The sequence below is a fragment of the Athene cunicularia genome, assembly GCF_003259725.1.
Source record: "Athene cunicularia isolate RWA chromosome 2 unlocalized genomic scaffold, athCun1 chr2_part1, whole genome shotgun sequence".
NCBI classification, from domain to species: domain Eukaryota; kingdom Metazoa; phylum Chordata; class Aves; order Strigiformes; family Strigidae; genus Athene; species Athene cunicularia.
In genome coordinates, this window is record NW_020799095.1 from 147,775,854 (window position 1) to 147,796,533 (window position 20,680).

Here is a 20,680-nt window from a genome sequence, read left to right on the forward strand (position 1 = left end):
TTTTTTTTTTTTTTTTTTTTTTTTTTTTTTTTTTTTCCCCCCCATTTTATAGCTAGGGAAACTGAGGTAAAATGAAGTGAATTTCTAAAGTTCTCTGGCAGTGACAGTTTGGGAACAGAGTACAAAGAGGATCCAGTTTTCAGAGCGTTTAGAACTTGCAGCGGTTATTTTAAGATCAGTAGGAGCTTTTGGACATACCTTGAATTCATGTGCTTCCAACACTGCTTATCTGCCTTAGTATGGATGACGGCAGTTGTGCTGTTTTGTTCTACTGAGCTGAAATTCATGGCATTAATGCTTGATTCACACCCAGCGCTTGTACATATACTCATCACACTTAGCTACACTCATGTACTCAGAGTTAAGAGTGTACTACACTGAGAGTTTAGTACCCAGGAAACACAATTTCACTGCACCTTGGGTATCATCCCATCTAATATATCCTCCTGTGAAGGCAATGGGAGATATAGCGATGCCTTCTTAAATCCATGCAAGATTATAATCAGTCACCCATGTATATGCAAAAAATGTCTGCTTTTCAATTCCACCCCTAACTCACCTGCTCAAGAGGGTTTTTTTTGACAGAAGTTGTTGATCTTCCTCATTGTAAATTCCCCCTCTACAAAAAAGGCTGCTTTAAATCCAAGCTGCTAGTGTTACTTCATGCCAGCTACATTTACCCAGCTCAATTTAATACATTTTTTTTCCTGCTGTGCTCTGCCCAAAACCACTCTCCATTTTGCCATTGATTGCTATGGCAACCAGAGAAACCAGGAAGATGGTGTCAACATCTACATTCATGAAGAGGGATACCTGGGTTATCATTTGAGCCAGGTTCTTCCTGACAAAGATGTGTGTTTTACTGCTGAGGTATAAGAGCACAGGATGAACAGCAGAAAAATCCCTATGAATAGACTGTGATTTGAACTTGACTCCTGGAATTAAAATCCTTAAGAATTAGAAAACTCCTGTTGGAATATTTCATGGGCTGAATTAGCCAGGCCCCCGCAAGCTTATTAGCTTAGAGTAAGTGTAAAGCTCATGAGATCGTACAAAAGAAGGCAGAGGCAGCACTGTAAAGCAGCAGTCTCTCATCAAAGGGCTGGATGCAGCAGGACAATGGTTACTGGCAATATTCTCAAACGTACAAGATTGGGAATATGCAAATAGAAAGTTGGAATTGAAAGTGGAAAAGGTCCACTTCTGGTGCCTCATCAACTTGTTGGTTAATCTTTAATTCTTAAGTAGCTCTCACTTATTTCATTTATAATGTCTCATTTATTTCATGTTGTCTCCTCTATCAGCTCTTAGACTTCTGAGACTAGATACAAAATAACAACTCCATTTTTTCTTGCATTTCAAACTTATTGTATAAAATTAACACTCACTTATCTGCAGGTGAAGATAAAGAAAACATTGCCTAAGATATTTCCGTGCTAATGAAGGGGAAATCAAGTATAAATGATATAATGTGAAAACTTCTTTAAGTCCAACAAAACAACAGAAAATCAAAAACTACTTCTTGTGGTCACTTCTGTTTAAAACTTTCATTAATGATGCCAGTACAAAAGGTATTACCACAGTGACACAATGTTAGGAGGCATTGTCAATACAGGGGAGGATTCAGAAAGGAAAAGATGACCTTGTAGACCACAATGTCTGAACTGAAGTGAAAAAAATAAATGGTACAAAATACAAGGTTGTGCTATTAGGGACTAATAAGAACTTCTGGTAGTAGCTGGGAGCTTAACATACAGATAAGATGAGAAGGATCTGATGTACTTGTTAGTCACTGGATGACTATGAGTCATCAGTGTAACACAACCATGAAAAAGGCTAATGGGAGCCAATGATGGCTCAGAAAAAACAGTGCCAGTTGAGATGGAAAATCATTATATTTATTAAGAAACTTTGGTAAAACCTTGTCAGAAATAGTAGATACATTCAAAAAATATCTCAAAATGGAATAAATTGAAACTTTCTGGATAATTAAAGAAATTAAAAACTTCAGTTAGGGGGAAAAAAAAAAAAAAAAAAGGCCCAGAAAATATTTTCAGCCAAAAAACGTACAGGCTCTGTGCATGTGCACGTTGAGATTGGACAGAAAAAAATGACAAAGAAAAAAAACCTATGCTATGATAAAGGCTGTCATAGGTTATAGACCATAACCCCAGCTTAGAATAAAAATAATGGGAATTTCTGGCTAGTTGAGTACTGACGTCTGAAACAAATTTACAGTAGAAGGGAGAGGGTAAAAAATCCTTTGTGATGTATTAATCTCCTGTCAAATGTAGTAAGGTATTTGACCATCATTGAATTCAGTGATTGTTAAGTAGTCATATACATTTAAGTGAAGTTGTATTCATCTATGGAAAGGATAGATAAATCATTTGCTTATGAAAGAAAGAGCCTGTAATCGGCCCAAGAGATATTCTGAAGTACTGTCTTCCTAAGATATATAGTCATACATCATATACAGCTGAGTATTTCCATGCCACAGCTGAAAATTCAGTACACACATAAACACATAATGTAGATGTACATTAGGAATTAATACAGTGCAGTAGATAATGTTGGTACATTGAAGTATTTGGTGCTGAGGTTCCCTGGGTGTCTCATGAAGGGAGCCTGGGGAATTACTTTGTCTTAAATGCAGTCTGATTGGCTGGATCAGACATACCACTGCATCTATGATGTCAAAGCCGGGCAAAAGAAACGGTTCCATAGATAATCCTTCCTTTCCTTTAGGCTACTCTAGGAGGCACTGAAGTTTTCACACCCATCTACACATAGATGTTTGTCTGTTTGGAGACAATAGAGAGAATAAAATCAAAATCAAACAAACAAACCCAGGATTTACTGCTTTGGACACTAAGTCAGTGATAGCAGACTTTTTATTGTATTTACAAACAGCAGAGTTCGTTATCAGGAGAGTGGAGAAGAACATGTCAATCTTTCAAGGTTTGTGTGTCTTTGAACGTGAGACAGAGCACTTCCTGAGAGCCTCCTTCCATCAAAACCAGGTGTCTCTTGGAGAAATGAGAAGAAAATTAGTCAGACAAGCTAGTTTCCATTTAATGTTTATGATGTTTTCCTTGGCGGCCGCTGAGACAAGATAGGATCTGGAGCTATTGAGGAGGGGAGTCCTATGCCAGTCGCTTATCGACTCTTCACCTGACAGTGTTGTTCAGTCCCTTTTCTGAGAGCAAGAGAGTCTGTTCAGGCTGGTTCCAGCCATGTACAAACTGACTCTTCACTCCTGCTGCCTAGGACCTAGGTCACTTAAAACCACTCACTGCACCATTTCAAGCTCCCCTAGTCTCTGTCCTAGCAGTTACAGAAATTGATGATGACTAAAAATAGCAGTTACAGAAATTGATGATGACTAAAAATAGCATGAAGACTGAAAATGATAGGTTTAGATACCTTTCTAGATATAGGTATATAAGTAGATAGGTACGTAGGTATATAGATATACATGATCTACCACAATAATGTTGGAAGTTTCAGAGTCTCATCATGATAAGACATCAAAAAAGGGTGAACTTACAGTGGTGTAGTTATGTCATAAAAAAAAGACAAATCCACAAAGAAATACAATTTGTCCAGGGCCCCACATCTAGTGAGGGGCTGAACTGAGAACAGAACCTATACCCTGCAGCTCTTATCCTCCTACTGGGTACCTCTTTCCTCTTTCCCCCTTATTTTTCTTTTTCTTTTGACTCTTAATCACAGCAAGGAAGGAAGATTTAAATCTATATTTAAGATTTACAAAAGGTAAAAAGGCCTTTTGAATAAACATAATTTAAGTGCCATTTTCTTCCTTAGCATTGAAGGCTCATGCTGAAGACTTAAATTTCCACTCTCTGTGTCATAGTGTATATTAAATGTAGGAAATCAGTCTGAGATGTGCCATTGGTTTTGGAGAATCCATGTACAATTACTTTTTAAAAATTACAACATACTTCAAGCTGTAAAAACTGTACCTCTTTATAGAAATAGACGTTATAATCTAGCCATTAAAATTCCATAACCAACTGCTTCCAGCTATTCACATGCGTGAAACATTGCACAGATTCCAATTATTTTTTTTTTTATTATTATTATTTTTTTTAGATTTGCTACTTTCAGACTCCTGCAGAGAGTAATTTCCTTGGAAAGTGACTTCATCTAAATAATATTTAAGTATGCCACAAAGAATATCAACAAAGACAAATTGTCCCATGTCTCAACATAATCAAATGTTCATTTATTAAACTGAGGAAAATCTGATCAACATGAAATGAGCTGAAGTTCCCTGAAAAGAACTAGAAGAGAGAAGTGAGGGGAAGCTCTGAAAAGGCACAAGTTTTAAAATATAGAAGCAGGGCTCATTTGCATTGCTGCAGGCACATGCAATTAATTGTAAGAATAGAATTGGACAAAAGGCTGTTGTGAACACAGGATGATTTGTAGCGTTTATGGTTATGTTGAGGATAACCAATAAGGTTACTGCACAGTATTTCTGATATAGAGCACTGACCTGAAACCTGGTCTCCGGGGCGGTTGTGGCTCCAGTCTTTGTGACATAGAGGATCCTGGTCCTGTCCAGGTCTTTTCCAGGCACTCTGTCACAGTATCTTATATATAACGCTATATTACATTATCCTCAGAGAGGGCTTGGGTTCTGTAAATTGTGAAAAGATGAACCCGAGGAGTTTACAGTTTAAATACATTGAAACTGAGTACTTTGCACAGAAAAGGTGGCAAAGTCCCTATTTTGAGAGACATGGAAACACTGCTGTTACTGCTAACTTTATCTGAGCTAAGAACATTGTAGGAAAAGAAGTTCATAGGCAAAGGAGTTATCAGATATATGGACAACATTCATTTGAAGCAAACTGTGGGCTTTATGTAAAGTTCCCATAAAATAGCAATAGGATTCCTGTTTGACCTTGGAATGGCTGTTTCTGAGCTAGAACAGCCATCATAGCTGCTGTGTTAATCACACTCATTTTCTCCTGCACTTTATTTCAAACAGTGATCTTTGAATGACTGATGCTCATAAAACAATAGAAGGGAACCCATGAAGTGACTGCAGGAATATATTTAAGATAAAAATAAAAATAAAGTGTGTTCTGCCCCCACAAAGAACATGAATTCAATGAAAATTACAGGAAATTTAAGAAATGGAAAGATAAAATCTTTCAGCAATTATGCACAGTTTCTTTTCTTTTTTTTTTTTTATATATATATATATATATATATATATATATTTTCTTGATTGAATGCCACTGTGATAACAACTTTATGAGAGTATTCATGGCTTTTGAAAAATATGCAAGTTCATTTTATCAGTTATTCAGTCATCAAGATCAGGGATGTACCTGAAACTGGACCTATATAAGGCCAAGTACCACTATCCCAACTTTTCTCCACTGCCCCTACCTCTGGAAGGAGCCCTTTGAATTGCAAAAGGCTCAGAGTTTCTGCAGGGACTCAGCATCGCAAATTCTCATCTCTCTGGAAGAAAAGAGCTCTCTACAGCATCTATTTCTAGGCATTACTATCCAAAAATTTTATTCATATTTCAGAGTCTTGAGAAAAAATGCAAAGTTTAATCTCCTGCATCTCATTTTAATGACTACATGTTGCGGGGGAGGGTAAAAAAAATCCCATGATTGACCATGAATAGTTTGAGATACCATTTGTGATGTTATCTCCCTTAAATATGCATTTCTTTTATCCTCTCCACCTTATAGAAATCTACTTTGCCACAGAGGCACTCATGTAACATTCATCTGAAATATGTGATTCAGATTTAATTTTTGTCTTATTTTCCACAAAATTCTTTCTCTCCCAATCAGACCTGCTGCAATGATTATCTTGTACGGGGCAAATAAGAATCCGTAGGTGTTGAACATTTACTGATGTAATTTCTAAAACAGGCAGTCTATTAACCTTCTAATTATTCTAGAGAATAACAAGGCTTTTATTTATTAAAAAACAAACAAACATAGAAAACCCAGGAGTTATTCATAACAACTCTGTGTACTTTTGTTTTGGTGTTGTCATTAGCAGTTCTTTCACAGATTAAGGCATACATAGCCTGGTTTCTAGTATTCTTCTAGTACAATTTACGGGTTTTTTTGTGAAAAGTTTGAAAGATAGGATAATCTTGTGGTGAAAGTACTGGATTAAAGCTTGGCACATATGAATTCATTCCTTCTGGCAAAGGATGCTTCTGTAACCTACAAAAAGTCATTTAATTCCTCTATCCTGCTTGTCAAACATTTTAAAATATTTGACTATCACTGATTTCAGTGACAGTTAAGCTGTCATATACATTTAAGGTTTTCTGTGTAAGTTAATTCACTTTAAAATGAGGTTTACAAAACTTTTTCTAGTCATGAATGTCTGAATGAGAACCTGGAGGTCAGAGACTGTTTTAGATTATGTATTTGCACTAATCCTACTGTAATGGGGTTTCTAGCTGAAAGAGACTTCTAGGGATGCATTGGTAGGAATGATAAATACCAATAAATTAAGGAACTTAATGAAAACTATCCATTTCAATGAGATATCACCATGTTAAAGAGAGCAATTAAGTACGGGAAACATTTACAAATCAGGACATTAAATGCGATGTTGATCTTTCCCTAATGTAATATAGTGTAACAAGACTGTGATGGAAAATTGCTGTGACAAAGTATTTGTTTAAAACAGTAGCCAGTTCAGCCAATTTGTAATGTTTTAGGGGGAAGACATTATACTGATCTGCTAATAAAGTATTAATACAGTTTTCACATTTTAGTTCTGAAGATAAGAGCACAATATTTGAATTCTTCAGAAATGTTGAACATCAAGAAAAGAGATTTAATGAGACGCAGTAGTGAGAAGGGAAAACAGATGCAGATATAAGCAGAATGAGAATTATATTTGGTATGTGAAACTGCTAATTCTGCATTGAATTGCCATCAGTGAAGAAGTATCATTTAAACCAAACCTTAGGATAAACTAGATATCAATTCACATAGGGTCTTATTTAAGGATGCTCTTGAAAGCTGATGCTTTCTAACTCTAAAGTGTAGGGTAATGGTCTGTGCTTAACTATAATGAACATTATCCAAGGTCAAACAGTAAGTTCTATTATATCGCTACCTATTGAGTCATTCAGCAGCTTTAAAAGTGGAAGATAGGTATATTTTAGTCCTGGATCAATCAATGACTTTTTATACAACCTTACAATGTTACTGTGTTCCTACAAAATAACAAGGGTTCCTCTGTTCAGTCTGACTTTTAAAAATATTGACATTACTTGTGGGAGGTGCACCCGCCCAATGAGAGCAGCACTTCTTGGCTGCTGAAGTGCAGCAGCTCCGGGCTGCCTTTGCTCTCGGGGCCTCACGGTAACTGGGGCCTTTGGGCAGTGGGAGCCGCTATTGACCACAGGGCAGGTTGGGCCTGGGGATCGATGGAGTCCCCTGGGGGAGCCGTTTTGACCTTGTCCCTTGGAGCAGCATGATGCTTGGGTCAGGACGCTGCCCAAGGAAACTCCTCGAGGTGACTTAGGTTGGGTGGTGCCCTGAGCAGGTCCTTGAGGTTGAGAGCCCTCACTTGTCAGGTGAGTGATAAAGGGGTAGTTGTTAAACCCTGGGAAATGGTGCTTTGTTCTGTGTTTTGGGTTGTCTTAAATCCTAGGAAGTTTTGTTCTCTCATGGACATTCAAACTTGTAATTGAATAGTTGCGGAGGGCTAGCTACTGTGTTGAGAATAAATTTTTAATTTTTGGTGGTATTTGAGAGCCTCTGTAACTTGTCATAGTCTGTAATTCTGTCCAAAGTCTGAGATTGAACCAAGTTAGGATATTTTTGTCTTCTGCACTGACAACTTACATTAAAGATTCTGTTTCCTTTTGGGGTTTGTTTGTTTGTTTTGAGAGATAAATCTTGAGGAAACTATCTGAAAGATAAACAATCAAATCTTCCAAGACATCTGTAGTCAAGTTTCAAATACTGTTCTCCATTTTAATACAAGTAACTTTGAGTAGACTAAAATAAATATGTAAGAGAAATGTAAGTGAATAAGCTATTCATCTTTTGTTTTGGAAGAATAAATATGACAGGCATTAGATTAAAAAAAAAAAAAAAAAAAAAAAAAAAAAAAAAAAACACACCAAAAAACCCCAAACCTCCAGTGGAAAGGAGTGAAAAGGGAAAAGTGAAGATTTGTTACCCTACTCAGTACAGTTCTTTACAACAGTATGATTTCAGATTTTTTACCTCTACTTTTTAAATGCAATGGAATTTGATCAAATATAGCACTCAGGAAATGTGAGATAATGCATTTGACAGAAGCAGAAAACAGAGTTTTCTGGCATTATACAGGGTTCGTGAGAAAGCTCAGCTAGCGTACTTGAAAGTGATCTTTTGACTTCTATTATCGCCTCAAGCTCCTCAAACCTCCAGCTATGTTTGTTTTGGGGTTTTTTTTGAGCTATTTTATAAGGAGTATGAATGATACCACCACAGTAGTGGGAGGTGGAAGGTTAGGCTGAGTTCAAATAAGCATTTTTGTGTTTGGCTGGTTTACCAAACCCATGGTCCAAAGAACCCTACATTAAATTTGAAAAGATAATCTCCAATATTTAAAAGAAAGAGTTAATATATATACTTTTAAAAATTTTTAATTTATTTTCAGAAAAAATAACCCTACACTTTACAGAGTTTTCACTCTAAACAACATTGTTAGAAAGATTATTTTGGGTTGGGAGTGCATTTATTATTGTTAAACTTGATCTCATTACTTGCAACCTCAAACAATATTAATTCAGTCTTCAGTTTGAAAAATCTGTAACAATATTATCAGATGTATCTGTAAACATAGATGTATGTGTGGGTAAGCTAGAACTATATCTGCAGGAAGATACAGTAGACCTTGAAAGATGAACTGCTTTGTCCGTTTTCTGGTTTGACTGAAAAAAAACATCCAAAACACGCTGGAGCTCTAGCCCTCAGTGGTGATGGAGCAGACTCCATGCATTCATCTGAGACAGGACCTCAGGAAGACTATTTGGGTAATTAGAATTAAAGTCAGTTAGAAGGCTTCCAGAGAAAGATTTTGCTGTAGCATGACCTCTTGTTGAAACAAAAACTTTTCACAGAAATTTAGCCCAGTCTTCTTACAACTCTTAAGACCATGTCAATAAAGATTTGGAACTGAGCTACTTTCTAAATAATATGATGATAGAAAAAATTTCCTAGTTTATGGGTGACCCATGTTCAAACCTTCAGCTGCTCTGACCCGAAACTAAAAACAACTGCCACTGCTTCATAACACGGAAATGTTGTTTTCCAGCCAGCTTTAGCACTGTCTTTTTGATAAGATGAGACATGCTGTTCGCTAAAGAGCGTGACAAGGTTGTATAACTTTTTGAAAGTAGAAATAGTAACTTAGGACTCAGTGCATTTATCTGTGACTCTCAGTTTACTTTTACTTCACACAGTAAAAATAGTTTATCCAATAACAGAGATGTCAGATCAAGTGCCAGGAGGAAAAAAAAAAACCACATTATGATTATGGGTCTCACCTTGACCCACAGAACAACTTTTGATCTGAGACTGTGTCAAAGTTTTAGCTCCTGCTAAAAACGTGTGTGCAGTTTCTACTGAAGAAAGGATTTTTTTTTCTTTACTTTTTATGAACTTCTTATTACATCATTTTTATATGGTATTAAACAGCTGTCATTTTGCATTTTGGAGATGGCTACAGATCAATGATGCAATTTAAGGTTCCTTTTCCCCTTTTATTTGCAGATAACATTCACTTTTTCAAGTGTTCCCTACAGTAATTTCACCACAAAATATATTTACTGTACAACTCATAAACCTATGGATGGATAAATGTCTTGTAGATACCCAGAAAAAAAGAGGGTAAACAGTAAGAAGTATTTATCTGTACCATTAGCAAATCTTAAGTTTTAATAGATAAATTACTAGCTACAACCTTTGTTCTTTAAACAAATTACCTAGTCCAATGAAACAATGAAACTCTTTTTAAAAACTGTATGTACTATACTAGCTATAGGAATGCAAATTTCTGACTGTGGCCGAATATAAAGTACTGAATAACTTATGTTTCTCTTATCTCTTTTCATTTCTCCCTCTTACATATGTTTTTTCCCTGGAGATTTGCAGATTTTTAAAACTATGCTAGTTTTTAAAGCTACAGATCTAATACGTTTATGCTGGACAGTTAAATGCCCCCTATTTATGTCTTATTCATCCCAAAAGGCATGTGAATACATTCCAGAAAAGCATTCTATCTTGATTTTTACTGTAGGAGCAGGTACCATTTCTCTTTGTACTCTATCCAGCAGTTAATCACCCCCACTGTGGAACAAGTATGTCGTGGATATATTCATTGAGGGAGCTTGTAAAACTGAGATCTGATAGATCCACGAGGAATTCCAACGGGGAGTTTTTAGGGTTTGAACACCCCCAGCCCATATATGCATGCAAGCTCCACAATTAGTAATTTTAAATTCTTATTATGGCTTTCATCTCTGTTCTTTTTACATGCCTTTTTAATTTTTTTTTTTTTTTCATTTTCTAATGGGCACCAATATAGCCTTTAAAATATTTTTTTTCTCAAATGTACATAGCATATTAAGAGAAGTTTCTTTTGCTTACAGTGTTAGTTTCAACGTTGTCATCTGTCATACTATTTGTCTTTTGAAGTGCAGTATTTGTATGAATGCATAATTTACACTGTATAATTTGCAAATAAAAATAAAAATACTACCCTTAAATGTGCTAGTTATGTCAGATTTCAGACCATCTTCATATGCTGCTTTGGTGAATAAATAATTCACACTGAGAAAAAGTATATATTTTTGCTTACTTCCTGAACGGATATACTTTTGCTAAAGTAATCTTTCTACAGTCTGGTTACAAAGAAGATTTAAGATTTAAGTATTTTGTCTAACATCTCCAAAAATATAAAGAAGTTTAATTTATGTTATTTTTCTGAACAAGCAGATCTTAAGTAGATTTTTTTTTTTTTTTTTTTTTTTTTGAAGAGGGATGGTTTTTTGATGCACCATCTGCTCCTGAAAGCCAGACCTGTACTCAGACTGAGTTATTCACATGCAATGAATAGGTGAGCCTGGGAAAATGGCTGGTCCTTCCTTTGCATTCTCAGTGGCTCTGCTCTCCCTAACTGTTATTAGCTGTATTTTCATTGTGCTGATGCACAGGAGATCCAAACATGAACCAGGATCTCAAAGTGCAGGAGACAGTGGAAGTGCAAAACAAGAACACAGCACCTATCCTGAAAAGTTTACTTTATTCCATCCTAGAGCTACAAACAGGACAGCCAATGAAGATGTGAGGGTGACTGTTTATTATATCTACAAGGATGACTCTTTTACCGATCAGTAAGGGAAAAAAATCCCAGATAATTAAGTAGCCAACTGCACTAAATCTGTGATACCTAGAAATCTTTATGTTTTAATTTAGTAGACTCTTAATATGTGTTTGAAAGAAACCTATACAGTGCTGTTACTTATGAGTCTGGTAAATCAACCAAGATAAACCCATAGATGGACCACACAGTGCTTTTCTAGGTCCAAACTCCATCATTTGAAAGTAGGTACACAAACATGGATGCAGATGCAGACAAAGGTGTATTTGGTTGAATTCCAAACTGTTTGGACACAAAGGTGTCTGAGGTATCATATATTCAAATTTGAAAAAAATCAAGGAAGGCACGTCGTATCGTCTTTGTTGCAACACTGCGATTGCCGCAGCTGTATGGTTTGTGAAGTGCAATTCAGCAGACTGCTTTGCTTAGAGACTGTGTGAATTCCTGTCCCTCTGCAATTTCCATTTTTTTATTTTTTTGTTGCTTCAGTTTTCTCCTTGTCTTTAAAGTTAAATCCTTTTTGCCTCCTATCACATTATTATTTTGCACTGATGTTTGGAAAGATGTACTGATTTCAGTCCGAATGCTGTTCAGAACACCTGTGAGATGCCTCTCTTGATCTTTAGATAATCCAAATTATTTTTGTGTTCCTGAATGTTTTACAAGGCCTATTTTGCAGAAGACATCCCTGAATGTATTAAACCTAGTTTCAGCTATATATGTCACTCAGGAAGAATTTTCTAATACAGTTTAAACTTTAGATTATTATTAAGCATTAAAATTTAAAATACTAATTTTATTTATTTAATTATTTATTTATTTATAAAAAAGAGTAAGTGTAATGTTGGAAAGAGTCTCCTGAATGAAGAGTGTGCTATCACAGCATTGCCATCATAAACTTCACCATAACCTGAATTAGCTTTTTCTTTAAAATAGATTATTTCCCTCTTCCCTCACCCTCTTCTTACTCATTCCATTCCACATCTTCATTGATCCCATGACTAGAAAACTTATTCTAATTTCCAGCCTAGATTTATTCTTAGCCTGTTAATTCCCAGTTGTTCTTGTGCCAACATTGTCCTTAAATTAAATAGTGCTTTTCCTTCTCTTGTGTTTACCCTTATGATGTATTTATAGACAGCAGTCATATCAGCTTTTGTTTGGCTAGACTAAACAACCTATCCTCTTCTTTTCTCTTCTTGTAATGAGACTACCCCCATGAATAAGGGCTACAGAATTAGAGCCTAATTGAAAATGCAAATCAAGTGACAAATCAGATCCTATGGAAAACAAGTTGCTTAGAGCCCTTCCTGTGACTGTTGGATGAGCTCTTCCACCTGCTTTAAAGTAAATGACTGATCCTGTTGAAGTATCTCAATTTTTTTTTTGTCTGAAAACTGCGTAAAGGAGTACATTGCTTAATAGTCATCTTCAGCACAGCCAATATCCCAAATCCAAATTACTTACAGAAATAGGCAATTTATGTAGGAAAAAAAAGTGTTTGTAGAGACTTTGTCAAGGAGGGTTGACCCTTCCCTGACTCTTTGTCCCCTGGGGGCAGCCAGCCCTACCTGCTCTCTGACAGAGATATCAATGCTTTTAGTATGGCTTTATGTTGGGTGGAGTGAGGGGAATGCATGAGTATTTAACAGTTCAGCTGTAAATCCTGTCTTCACCCAGATCATAATAAAGAAAGAGTCACAGTTTATACTAAAATGCTTTAGTGCCTAAAAACACTGCTAAGAAGTAGCAGAACTATTACTGTTCTGTCTGTACCCTGGTCTGCCACCAAACAGAAAAAGGAACTTCTGTTTGAAATCTATCAGTGAGTTGTAGGTAGTTTTCAGAAGCCATGGTCAGATTTTTTTCTATACTTTTTGCTATTTACTGGCAAGGTCTTACACATAATAGTTGATGGGGTAGTCTATTATCAGCTCTTACTGAATGCAGTTGAACTGTAGCAGTAAGTTGCTTGGAAGAAAAAATCAGGTTAAGGCAGGAACTAACACTGTTTATATAAGGTTCAGATTCATGGAACAAACGTGGGGTTTAAATTAACATCACCAATGTGTTCAATCCTTCTTCACATGCATAGCTCCTGGAATTATGTAGTTCATACACATAAAAAAATAGTTACAGGGACAGAAACTGAGTTCTTTCTCCTCCTAGGCAAGAACTCAAACTGAAGATGACAGATCAACAATGCTTTTTGCAATTCTTTATTGTTAGTCTGATTCTGATACAGCACATAATGATCAGCATGTGCTTTGGCTCCAGGGGCAGTGATGCAGGAAAGTGCATGGTATCTATTCAAGCACAGCTAAATGTCCTCAGGTGGAGCATAAAACCCATTAACGCTTTCTAAGTCTTATAAGCACTGGAATATATTGCACAAGGCAGGTGGCAGCCCTGTTAACTTCCTGAGTGGTCCTCACTCATGTAGGTGAGCATCCCAGGGACAGAACACTACATGACTCGCAGAGATGCAGGGCAGGAAAACAGAACTGTGAGGGGTTTTTTGTTGTCTAGGTGATCACTTTTCAGTTTATGAGAATTTTCTGAATCATGCTTTGGAGGAATCTAAACATTCACTTTTCAAGCAGGTCCAGGTTCCTACATTCAGACAATGTGCCACCCTTCTCAGGCAGCATACTGCATTTTCATACCTTACAGAATAAGCACTTGGAGAACCTGCCTGGATAATATTCCATGTATTTAATCCCTTTGTAATCCTAGTCTACAAGAGCATGCTTTTGCTCGACCTTGCTCAAAGAAGCAAGGGAAACATTTAAGGTAAGACGTTATTTAAGAGGAAATGTGAAAGGAGAATTTTCATTACACAGTAGTGTGTCATGAATAAACATCTGATGTTAAAGAATTTACAGAGCAAGGAGAAAAAGTACAAAACACCAAATTGTGTCTCATTACAGCATATGAGACAGTTTCAGATACTGAACTGTAAAGTATGGAGATTTTTTCGATCAGAATTAAGTTTGCAATTATCCCATCTCAAGATCAGGGGAAGAAAACTAATAATTAATGAACAAATGTAAAATTGGCTAGCCTAGAGGAAGCCAGGTATTGGCCACCAGAGAGGTCTGATTCATTGTCCAATAAAAAGAATGAGCTCTGGAAAGTCACGATGAGGAAAAAAATCCTTCAAACGTCATCATGTTGTGCAGTAAGTGTGCAGTAATGATTTTCTTAGAAAAGAGGTAGCCCTCTATATGACTTTTATGACTGTAATGCTAGAAGAACTACTTTTTATGCAATTTCATGAAATCATGCATATATGGAAAGAATGTGGACAGGGGAGTGAGATGAACAGATTTTGCAAGCAGAATTTGAGGGGGAGAAAGGATGTTGTCAGTTAAGGGAACAGACAAAGGAACAACTGTAGAAGAAGAGGTTTTATGGATAAAGTTAGAATAAATTTGTGGACACTGGTACCTTCTGCTTGATGTTCTGTGTGAGACTGAGATGCCTTCTCATAACTTTATATCAGCAATGAAGTAGAAACAAGAATAGCATGATGGAGCAGGGTGTTTGATTTCAGTTATGTAACCATCATTTACATGCTTTGGCAGAAAAAAAAAACGAGAAAAAATTCACTGTAAAATAATACCTATTTCAAGTTGATGCTTCATGCGTATATTCAATGAATTAATACAACCTTCCAGAAAAACAACAGAATTCATGATAATACCTAGAAACAAATCAGTTCCATCTTGAGCAATTTCTGTTGGCAGATGAAAGACAAGAAGCCCCTGAACAGCTTGGTGGGTGTTGCTTCTGCTATAAAATATGTGCTAAATGACATTATTAATGGAGTTAGTTTGAAATGATAGAGTATTGTGCAAGCCTATAATCTCTGTATTTCACATTAAATTCATCTTATAAAATATTCTGAGTTTGATATTAGCTTTCACATGTTTCCAAAAACCTAGTTTGCAGAAAAAATGTCAGATGGAATGGAGGTGACTTTTAGCCCTGTACCATGTATGTTTGTTGTTGAGACACCATGTCCGTGGCAACATGATAGAATGGAACGCAATTCACTTCTGGGATGTTACTGCGGTGCCATTTCAAACCTTTTGTCTTGTGTTTCATCACAGTAGCACCAAGGGGCTCTTGTAGAGATCATGTGCGAAGAGTTAATTCCCTCCTTGAAGAACTTATATTTGCATTGAATCTTTAAACAAACTACCAATTCAAAAAAATATGATTGAAGTAATGTTGGCACCTACCCTTTAGAATATCATTTGAAAGAAGAAAAAACATGTATTCAATGTAGATTCCAAAGTACACCTTCACTTATAAAAACACATTAAGTTAAAACAGCAGTAGGCAGATTAAAATATATGTAAGTATTGGAGAAGTCACTGGCTACAGTGCCTTTGACACAGAGACATTTCATCCTAAAATTTTGAAATTCAATTAGAAACATTCGATTTAATCTAAATTTAAATCTACTTGAATTATATTGTTGCTCCTTGTGACATTTGCAATTGAAAAGGAGGTGTATAAGTATGGGCTGTATTGTAAGATATTTTTGGGCTTGCTACTTTATATTGTTTGAAATGATGGCTCTTGGAGGAGGTTGTCAAGTCGTGGGCAAACACTAACATTGTGCATTTTTGGCTGAGTTCCAGCTCCAGTTTCGCTAGGGACTAAATACTTATTAATTTATTTTTTGTAAGATACCAGCTAAGTGTAAGAGAGGCTGTGATGAAAAATTTGAGTGTACAGGTGAACTGGATTCAACTTGATACTGATCTTTATTTATTTAACAACCTGTCCAAGATGGAATATAAAAGCTGTGTTCATGAGCACATCACTTTATTTTTTTGGCTGAGCTACAGGAAATGCTTCTTTGCCCTTCGGGAGACAAACTATTTCTAGAGGTGGAGGTCCTGAGTTCTACTGTTGATGCCACTTGCATTCATTTGGCTGGAAAATAAAATAAACTTAAAAAAAAAAAAAAAATGACATGAGCAAAATTTGACTTCTAAAGCCTTGAGATGGCCTTCAATGGGACAGGAAGAGGCCAATTATTGTAGCATTTCGCAAGGCTCCTCCCATCTCCTTTTTGAAATGGCAGTCAAAAGACCCAGATGCCAGGCTGAAAATACTCTCCCTTCATCATTTACTTTTTGTGTGTGTTCCTCTTGCAGCTGCGCTGGCAGCATTAAATATACCTCACAGCTATTCACTAGGTTACAGCCTGATCCAATGCACACGGAAGCCTTTTCATTAATTTCTGTGGCTTTGGATCAGGCCTGGGGACTGTGCCTCTGACTTTTTTTTTTTTTTTTTTTTTTTTTTTTTTTTTTTTTTTTTTTTTTTGACTGTTATGCCTTCTTTTCTTAGATAACACTTTTGTACTAATTTTATTAAGTTTAAGCGTAGGGTGTGTATCCACACAGAAGTACAAGAACACCTTTACCTTGTACTGTTCTGGGCTTTCATCTTGAAAAATCCCTGAGCTCTCCACAAGAAAGCAGTTTCCTAGTCCTCACTGTATTATGTTACAGCTTTCTGCCTCTGTATGACTATGGAGTGTAAACCAAATAAACAAATAAGCTATAAGAAAAATTGCACTGGAAAGATGCTGAGAAAAATCTTGGCTATGGTTTATAAAAAAGGAGTGGAGCTGGAGGCAGGAGAGGAAGGCAGTGTACTCAGAAGATATTCAGAGAAGACAGAGCCAAATAATGTAAGGACAGAACAGAAAACCAGCAGAATTAAAAAGAGTTTTCAGTGCTGGCTGATCATGAACAAAAAAAAAAAAAGTTTAAAATACAAAGCTCAAACTGCCACAAGTATATTCAGTAGCAAACTCAAAAGAAATTTCAAGAGAAAATCTGATCCATAAGTGTTTGAACCCTTGTTTTACCTCTTTATTAATATACACTGATCCTGAGTCCATCTGTAACCACACTAATATCCATACACTTGAATACGTAATGATATAGACAACCATGGTCTGTGTTTTACTGGTATAGATGCAGGTTGTGACACTCATTTGCATGGTCCTCTAGACTCTGAAGAGGCTTTAGAAGGTCCTAGACTTAGCAAATAAAGAGTTGAGACTATGTGAACATGGGCTCAGAAGAGCCAATTTGCTGAATATCTCAGTTACCTTCTCACCAACATTCACCAGCTCTTTTAAGTTCAATCAGTGGGATCAAGAATGAGGCATTTAGTTGTGGGTCATAAACTGACATCATTTTGCAGTACATACCAGATAAGATTACGAGAGACTGCATAACAGGTTGGCTGGAATTATAACAGCATACCTGGCATCCATCTCAGTCAGTCTGCCTGAACAGCTAATGATAGTGTGTCATCGGATACCATAAACTGACAAGACTATACATGCAATTCTCTGCTGGCAGTCTAGAATTTAAAAGGCTTTTGTAGAGGAAATATTAGCATACTATGATTTTTTTTTTTTCCCCACTGTTCTCATTTCAGCTTCTTAAACAGCTAAACACTGGGCTGATATAGAATGGCAATTTTATGTTCCTGTTTTATTTGGGAACATGGTGAGCTGACCATGGCTGGCTGCCAGGTGCCCACCAAGCTTCTCTCTCCTTCCCCCTCCTCAGTGGCACACAGGGAGAAATTAAGATGAAAAACTCATGAGTCAAGATAAAAAAAAAAAAAAAAAAAAAAAAAAGCATAGGCCATATGTGGAAATGAGGAAAACAAAATTATTTGTTCTCTGCCTCCTGTCAGTAGGCAATGTCCAGCTACTTCCTTGGAAGTAGAGCTTTAGTACATGTAGTAGTTGCTACAGAAGACAACTGTCTTAATAAAAACCATCCCCCACCTGCTCCTTTCAGATGTCTTTTATTACTGATGTCATATGGCAGTTTGGGTCAGTTTGGGTCAGCTATCCTGGCTATGTCCCCACCCAGTATTTTTCCAATGCCCCCAGGCTACTGGCCTTTGGTGGGGAGTGGGGTGGTTTGGAGAGACAACCTTGAGGATGTGCGAGCACTGCTCAGTGGTAGCTAAAACACGTCTTGTTATCAACACTGCTTCAGCTGCAAATATAGAGCACAGCACTATGAGGGCTGCTGTGGGTAAACAACCCTATCCCAGCCAGACCGAATGCAAGGGCTGATCAATAACTAATTATTACTTCATTTTTTGAACTAAATTATGAATGGATGTATCCTTCAAGTCAATATCAATGCAGTCACTTGCAACACAAGCAAACACGTCCTAGAGAATGTTTGATGTGCGTCCCGGTTGCTCATATTGATACAACTTTTCCCCAGTTACTGAGAAAGGAAAGGATGACTTTGAAAATTCACACCTAAATAAGTCCCCCAAAACATTTTGAACCTATTATTTAGATTTCTGTCATCAGTAAGTCCTAGTCAAAAAACTTTTAAGAAAAACTTTTTCACTGTATTCCTCGAATATCTTGCTCCCAGATGAGACAAAAAAGAATTATCACAAGCACTTGCTGTGTGTTCAAGATAGTCTAGTGTCCAGAAAAAAACAGAGCCATGCTATATTTTTTCCATTATTTGTTCAAGTTATCAAAACAAGGATGAAACTTGAAAAAAGACATGAATCAGATGTGAGAGTGGCTGGGGAGAATATAGGTAGAGAGGCAGCTAAAGAATTTCCAGCTCTACCCTGTTGACATTTCTGCTCTTCTATTGACTTTCCGTGCCCCCAAACAAGCCATCTAGTGCCAGTTTCCCTTCAAGGCTTATGACTCTTGCTGGATGCTCTTAACTCTTCTGTAGCCTCCAAGGAACTGGTAACCTTTGTAACTGGGATTCATTGATATGGGTATGAGTTAGGGCATGATTTTTGCTTCCATTCAGGTTTTCTTATTGAGGAAGCAGATTAAAACATTTAGAAGGTGACATTCCTCCAGGTTATCCCCAGCGGCCCAGGGTATCCCCAGCGGCTCAGAAGATCTGATGTCGTCTTCTCTCACATTTCTGTGATGGAGTCCCAGGTGACTCAGTGCAGAAAGTAAAACTGTCAGAAACTCCTAGCGGTGTTGGGGGGGACTGTGTGGTGCCAGGTATTCAAGCACAGATACAGATGTCCCGGACTAACTCTATAATGAAGTCAAGACTTTTTATTTTCTTAGTTCCCTGTCTCTGAAATATTCCTTCAAGTAATATTAAATCATTAATCTTGAGGGATGAAGAGGTACTGAAGTAATGGGCAAGTATATACATAATAGAGGCTGCTTTTTTCCTGAAATCTTTCTTCTAGGTTTGATTAGTTTTCTTTGCCAGGCTGTTCTGGAATTTATTTTTAATACAAATTCTACATGTTCTTTTCTAGAAGATAAAAGTCAGTGTAGGGAGTTACACTCATTTAAATAGGATCCATGAGGTATAAGGAAGCACTGTCTTGCTTTTTTGACATGAAAAGCCACATAAAAATCAAGCACAGTCATTTGTCTTCACATTTCTCCTACACAATAATCCAGGGATACAAAATTATATTTAAGGACGTAGAGTTGATTAGCTCTCTGTGGTTTGTGCTTCTTTCACATACATTAACAGTAACACACAACACAAAGAGGCCTCTGCTTTTTTTCACCTAGGGACTGTGGCAGTAATTTGAAGATGGTCTTTTTACTGCTAGTTCTTTTTCTCAGAGTGGAAAAGGAAGAAAAGCGGCAGGGAAAATGGTATCCCAAATTGGCTTTAATGGTTTTAATACTTTGTAAAACAATAAAGGCTAGACACCTTTTACAGAGGGTCAGAAATGAGACACTGACAAATTATTCATGTGGTACAATTAAAAGCAGATCGCATTCCTCTAGTGTAAATGTATTTCTTCCTTTGTTGTTTTAGTTTTTAATTTCCAGCATAAAGAATTCTCAATAAAAGAGAAGAGGGAAGGAAGAGCTAACATCAAGATACTGAAATGTTCCAAAACAAACAAACAAAAAAAAAAGTGCCAGTGGAAGGAACACACACTTCTTTAAAAATATGTCACAGCAATTGCTTTGCATTGGTGGAGGGGAAAGAACGAGCAAGGAAAATAACCAAAAAAACCCCCACACAAAACCCAAAACACATAGAAAAAGACAGAAGGTGATTTCTTGCAACTGGCTATAATCTATACTATTCTGTGTCTTCATTCCATCACAGAGTAAAAAAAGCAAGCCATGAGCAAAACATTGTCAGTGAGTCGTAAGATCAACATCTCCCCATCCCTAAGCACACTTGGAAAAACTGAAACTGTGCTCAAATTCAGGCCCGGGGAGAGTGTGTGTGTGTGGGGG